Below are 7,500 nucleotides of genomic sequence, written 5' to 3'. Positions count from 1 at the left end.
CTCATTTTTTATGTAGATACATTTTACTGGTAAACTTTATGGCAACATACTGAGGTACTTTCATATTATCATAAAATACATAAATATTACTGTACCAGTAAGCATGTGTGGTATCTTGATGTAGCCAAGGCAATTTATATTTTAAATATTTGTAGAAAGATTCTCTCTGAGTTTGAAATTTAGCATACACTCAAAACCTAGACGATGATACAGGTAGACTACAACATGCAAAAGACATAAGGTAAAAAGACAGGGGTTAAAATGTGTAAAAAACAATTTCATTCTTTAATCAATTGCCTCAACTTTAAAACATGGGGAAAAATAGTTTTTTGTCAAGCAATTCCTTTGATTAAAAAAATATGAGAAAGAACACTGGTATTATAGTAGACGCAACTATTTTAATATATTAAACCACTACAACAAAAAAATAAAATTATCCAATGATATTAACATTGCAAATTAATATTGTCAAAATATTAAAATGGTTCTTTCCACCAGCTTTTTTCTTTATGTTTTTTTAGAAGAATGAAGACATCCATGGGAAATAATTGTAAAGTTGAGAATTTTATGACCCAAAAAAATCATACATACAATTTTCAGACTCAGATTTTCCTTCTATTGATTTTGGAATGCTGCATTAATTATGAAATGTTTTCATCACCATCACATAATATAACTTCTATATCTTTGGCAATGTTTGCTGAACTAAGGATGAGGTTAGTATTCCTCTAATTGTAATACAGATTTAATGACATATTAAGCTGTTAATTGCTTTACTTAAGAAATCTCTAGATTTTCTGTTTGTTGGTTAATCTTTGTTATCAGGGTCTGAAGTTGGGCCCTCTTTTTACTATCTACTCACTTGACTCTTGACTTCTTCTTTTCTTCTTTTTTTTCCCTTTTTTTCTTCTCCTCCCCAAAAAAACTTCTGTTGCCTTTCATAATCTTCTAAAAGCCTGCTGCAAAACTTCTTGTGGTTGGTCCAGTGGAGTTTCTGGCAAACCCCATACAGTACTGGACCATCTTGCACTTGGCACACTTTTGGACCTTTTTCTCCTCACCACAGTTGAGCAAGCTGCGCCCGGAAGCCCTTTCCATTGATGCACCCATTAGCACTCCCAAGGCCCATGAGTCTCCTAACTTCCTGTATGTTCAACAACTGGATGAAGAGGGGCATCTCCACAATGGAAGATGATGCATCCCTTATATAATACCCCATGTGCTCCCAATGCATCATACTCTCTGCCTCGTAGCCACTTTTGATGATGCTTCAAGATTGGCCTTCTCACTGTTTTCTTTCTTTTGAGCTTTCAAATTTCTTGATTTCTTTCTAGAGTCCTTAATATATATGCTAGGTAGTGGACTTGATGCATATGACCTGTAAGAAATTATTGGAATTTTTTTTTATAAAACACTCTCGGGTTTAATCACCAGTAAAGATGACCACTTAACACACTGTGTGCAGTCCTTCTGATCACTAAAAAATGGAATATCAATCTGTTGCCCCCTGGGTGTATGAAACAAAATTGATGGCCAGGTTTTTGTTTTGACCACAGGCTTTGATATATTTAACAAGGCACTGAAAAAATCTAAAAAAATTGTGGGCCACATCTTCACACAAAGATACAACCTTCCAAAGTGTATGAAAACCTCATGTGAAATATTCAATAAAGCCCTCAGGAGGGGATGCACAACAACAGCAACAAAAAGTGAAACCCAAAAAACTAGCTTTTTTTAATCATGTTTTGGGAAATAGTACTGTGCAACTGGTTCAAGGTTTCTTCGATAAAGAATTCAAACATGAAACAATACATATAAATTTTCTTGTTCAATATAAAAAACTCATAAGGTATAAATATAATTTTACATTAAACCCCAATGTCGCCAGGAAAATACTGTGCTTACTTTAGCATTTTTTATGAACTGTCTCTGCTCATAGATGGCTCTGCATTAGACATTAAATTACTATTATGTTATTAACATTTGTTAACATTGATGACTTACTACAAATGGAGCCATCTATCTATGTGTAAAAACAATTACTAAAGTAAACTTACAGTGGGCTCAGCATGTATATACATGCCATGCCTGTCTGTTTTGGGGTAAGCTAAATATTGCAGATATAAAACCTTCCTAATTATTTCTGGTAATCAAAAGGGTAGGCTATATATAATCATGATTCTCCTAAAAGACTCCAAAACAAAATCTGTATTCATATGTGACTTCTCTACATAATTAGTTTGTACCAGTTGTTTCTTTACACGGTCTTAGCAAATTGGTCATAAAATAATAAATATTGTTTCATGCAAGTATTTTTTATAGATCAGGAGTAAAAAAAAGTGATAACTGTATAAGAAGTTTATCACACCATTCACAAAGCAAAATACATATTTTTCCTATCATATATCTCATATAAAGCCCTCTGAAAATCATCATACAATGAAACAAACATCAAATATTGTCTTACTTCATTAACTCCTTCTGCCCGCTTGCTCTCCTTCTCGCACATCAAATCCAAAACTTTATAAGCACTGCTGATATGCTTGCGAATCACTTCCGACCTCTCAAGGTACATGGCAATCCTTACAGGATGAAGGTTTACCTGAATAATTTGTCAAAATTAGAATGAAATCAAGAAACAGGAAATATATCGAGTAATCATTTTCATCATTGATTAAATTCAACAAAGGGAAGGAAATATAAAAAAGGAAACTGACAAAGTAATAAAGCAACAGAGCCTCCTAAACACACCTGCATGATCAAATCATAAAGGGGGTTGGCAACTTCACTGGACAGCTTTGCTTCCTTTCAAGGCCCATTGGTTTTGTGTAAAGTGGGCAGCTTCCAGAGGGACATAATTATTAATGAGCGCCACAACTGCATGATTGCCCACAAAAGCTGCCATTTGTGCTGCTGTTCTGCCAAGAGTGTTGGTATAATATGTCTTGGCACCGGCTGTTAATAAATGCTGTACAGTTGCCGTACTCCCAGAGAGAGCAGCAAAATGTAGTGGTGAGTAACGGTGATCATGGCTGTCACTATTGATGTCAAACACCCTAAAAAAAAATTTAAAGGAATGATAATTCTTTACATTTTCTAGATGAAGTAAAAATTGATAAATTACTGCTATATACCTCTGTTTTGGGGGATTTTTTACTTGGATTCCAAGACCAAAAAAATACTAGTAACTCTTCCTATCTATTAACAAAGGTTGTCAAGGGAGGTCTTAAAAGGAAAGACCCCATACAAAAGTTTGTTAATAAACATATTTTACTATACAACTTTTCATTCTGTCTCACATCAAATCATACATGTAAATTTTAAAATCTACTTTTTCCCAAAAAACAGCACATAAATTCAGATTTAAATACAATTTTAGACACCATGACGAAAGTCAATGAGTCTGGGATACACTTTAATAACAGTTTATGCTGGTACAGAATAGGGAAGGAGGGAAAAAAAACAGAGAGGAAGGGTATTGGGGGGGGGGGGGGGAGGGGGAAGGGGAAGGGGAAGGGGAAGGGGAAGAGAGAGAGAGAGAGAAAGAGAAAGAGAGGAAGAGAGGAGAGGGGAGAGAGAGAGAGAGAGGAGAGAGAGAGAGAGGAGAGAGAGAGAGAGAATGAGAGACAGAGAGGGGGGTGAAAGAAGTGAGTGAGAGGTGAAAGAGAGAGAGAGAGGGAAAAAGAGAGAGAGAGAGTGAAAGAGAGAGAAAGTGAAAGAGAGAGAGAGTGAAAGAGAGAGAGAGTGAAAAGAGGAGGGGGGGAGAGAAGAGAAAAAGAGAGGGAGAGAGGAGGGAGAGAAGAGGATGAGGAGAGAGAGAAAAGGAGAAAAGAGGGAGAGGGAGAGGAGGAGGGACGAGGAGAGGGAGAGGAAAAGGGAAGGGGAGAGGGAGGGGGAGAGGGAGGGGGAAGCGAGAGGGGAGGGAGGGGGAAGGGGGGGAAGGGGGGAGGGAAAAGGGGAGAAAGGGAGGGAGGGGGAGGAGAAGGGATGGGGGGAGGAGGAGAGAGGAGAGGAGAGAGAGAAAAGAGAGAGATTGAGAGAGAGGAGGGGGAGAAGGGAGGAAGAGGGGAAAAGAGAGAGGAAAGAGGCGAGGAGAGAGAAGAGGGGGAAAGAGAGGGAGGGAAGAGGGGAGGGAGAGGAGAGGAAAGGGAGAGAAGGAGGGGAGGGGAAGGGGAAGAGGGGAGGGGGAGGGAGAGAAAGGGGGGGGGAGAGGGAAGAGGGGAAGAAAAAAGAGGAGAAGGGGGGAGAGAGAAGGGGGAGAGAGAGAAAAGGAAGAGAGCGAGAGAGAGAGGAGGGAAAGACAGGAAGGAGGAGGAAAGGGAGAGAGAGGAGGGGGAGAAAGGATGAGGAGAGAGAGAGGAGAGGAGAGAGAGCCTGAATACCCTTTGAGCTCATTACATGCTCAATGAGAGTTTCAAGCTCCGCATTTCCCTTTTAGTGAGTGGGTAGCGCTGTCACCCACTGCATCCGTTCCCCCTCCGTTTCGCCTCCCCTCGCAGAAAAATTTTTTTAAAAACTCTTTGACGTATTTGGCCTACCAAGAATAACCCCGGGCCCGGCGCCTGCCTCCGTCCTCCTCGCCTGCCAGCTTTTTTAAAATCTAGAAACATCAGCAGCTGACGAGCCTCCCCTCAATTCTATTGGTTCTCTTTCTCTGACGTCACGAGGAGAAGAGAAGCCTTCCGTTTTTTTCTGATTGGGCTACGTCAAGCGTCTAGAGGGGGAAAATTTAAAAAAAAAAAGACCGTGGGGTATAAGCATTATATTATTTTATTTGCCACTAAGGCTTTTTAAAGAATTTTAAAATAATATATGCAACAAATATAGATTTGAAAAAAATAGATCAGGGACTTTACGAAAAAACAAATATTTCAATAAAACCTTACATAACGATTATGATTTAGGGACTGGGCATCAATAGTCGAATGACCCTCAAAAGTTTCATTAAAAGCCCTTTTATTCGTGTGAACCATGGCGACACTTGTTTTTGAGCCAATGCCGTCATGTCTCGACGAAATTTCGAGGGTAAATCAGCTTCAAGGGGATTACATATACAGTGTAGCAAGGTGAAGTTAGATGCACTTTTTCTTTCATCGGAAATAGGGGACATATCACAATCTTCTTTAACTCCTGCTTTCTATCCCCCCCTTTTATCACCTTTTTGAGTTTTTGTTTTCTTCTTTTTGTCTATCTATCTACCCGTCCGCACCAACACAAACGCGCGCGTTTTAGGGAAGAGAGGGGGGGGGGGGGGGAGTAGTGAGTGAGAGAGTGGGGTGTGTTTTTTTTTCAGATCGCATACATACAATACACAAATTTTATATAAATTAAAAAAAATTTATATAAATAATATTATATATATTATATGTATATTTAATTTTTCATTATAATAATACTAAATACATACATATAATATTAATTATTATATATTAATTTTAATATTAAATTATAAGTTGATATAAGATATATATACATTACTACATACATACAACATTATGTTTTTATATAAAAATAATATATAATAAAATAATACTCATATATGTTTAATATAATAATATATATTTTATAATTAATATATAAAATATAATTATAATAATATATAATATATTTTAAAATATGAAATATCAAATATAATATATATATATATATATATATATATAATTTTATATATATATAAAAATATATATAAATACCACACACAAAAAAACACACACAATATTTATATATATTTAATATATATATATATAATTTTATAAATATATTTTATTTTATATGCGTGTGTGTGGGTGTGTGTGTGTGTGCGTATTCTAGTATTCTGGGCCACGACAGGGCTTTTTGATACTATTTCCCCTATGACCCTCTATTCCTGTTTAAATTTACTTAATATACCTACTTTTTCCCCGGGACCGGGCTTTTCCCTTTAGGCCCTCCATTCCGGGTTTTTTTTTCCCCCTAATCCCCTTGTTTTTTTTCTTTCTCATAAGGGAAACCCGGGACTTGCCTTGGGGCGAATAAATGGGGGGAAAAAGTCAAGAGGGGGGTCCACGTTCTCGGACCAAACTCATTACCGGAATGCAGTTTCTCTGCCCCGGTTAATTACACAATGACAGCAGAGTGGCCCAGCCCCCAACCAAACCAAACCACACAACCCACACACAAAACACACCAAATCCACATCATGTATAACAAAAGACACACACAACCCCAAAAACACACACACAACACCACAACAAAATCTCTATATTATATCTTTTTTTATCTTATAAGAATATATGCAATATTTTTTTATATAAATAATATATAAAATAATATATTATATTTTTATATATATATATTCTAGCAATATATATATATAATATATATATATATATATAATTTATAAAATTTTATATACATATATAAAAATATATGTATAATTTATATATATATATAATATAATAAAAATAATTATATATATATATAAAAAGTATATATAAATACCCCCACAAATATACATAAAATTTCACACACATATCATATAACATACATTATACATAATTATATATATACTTAAAATATATATAATATATATAATATATAATATATATATTATATATACAATATGTAATATTAATAAAATAATATATATATATATATTATATAATATATATATATTTTTATATAAAATATATAAAAATACACACACACACACATACACCCACACAACAAACACAACACACACCACGCACCACACACACACCACATATATAATAATAATAGAAGATGATATAATAACACATAAAACCTATATATATGACACCACACACACACCACACACACACACACACACACACACATCCACAACACATACACCCCCACACCACACACCCCATATTATATATATATATATATATATATATATTATATATATTATATATAATATATAATATTAAAAAATATGAGTAATAATATATAAATATATATATATTAATATTAAAAATATATATAATTTTATATATATTATATTATATATATATATATAATTATTATATATTATATATATTATATATATTATATGTACTCACACACACACAAAATTTAATTTTATGGATTTGTAGGCACATTTGCAAACTTTTTTCGGGAAATATTTTTAAATGTTGCTCTAAACTTTTTTTTTTTTTTGAAGAGGGGAAAACCAACAAACAGGCTTTGAGGTCTTTAGAAAGAAGAAGAAATTTGGGCGTTTTTGGATCAGGTCACCAAGGAACATTTGCATATATTTTGAAAACCCTGTGCAGTGCAGTGCCTTAGTGGGTGGGCTTTATTTTAGACCCAAAAAAATCTCTCTCCTAGGGTTGAGGTATCTGGGAACACTATTACCTACGAAATTCTCAGAGTCATCATTCTTTGAATCTGTTCAAGAGTTATTACATCCTGTGTTTTCTAGGGTCAAAAATTTATAAGTGGCCAAAAGGATTTGATGTGTGTGAAATTGAAAATAAATTTCATGCATTTTCCAGG

The 7,500-nt window shown here is 34.7% G+C and overlaps 2 pseudogenes; one reads left to right on the top strand and one right to left on the bottom strand.

The window, feature by feature from the left end:
* Positions 1-7,500, top strand: part of LOC119576639 — a 60,038-nt pseudogene that overhangs the window by 38,641 nt on the left and 13,897 nt on the right.
* On the bottom strand, positions 778-4,402 carry LOC119576997 (annotated as a pseudogene).

The sequence above is a fragment of the Penaeus monodon genome, chromosome 9, assembly GCF_015228065.2.
Source record: "Penaeus monodon isolate SGIC_2016 chromosome 9, NSTDA_Pmon_1, whole genome shotgun sequence".
NCBI lineage: Eukaryota > Metazoa > Arthropoda > Malacostraca > Decapoda > Penaeidae > Penaeus > Penaeus monodon.
Note: the sequence above shows the minus strand (reverse complement) of the source record. Positions and strands in the feature narration are given on the sequence as shown.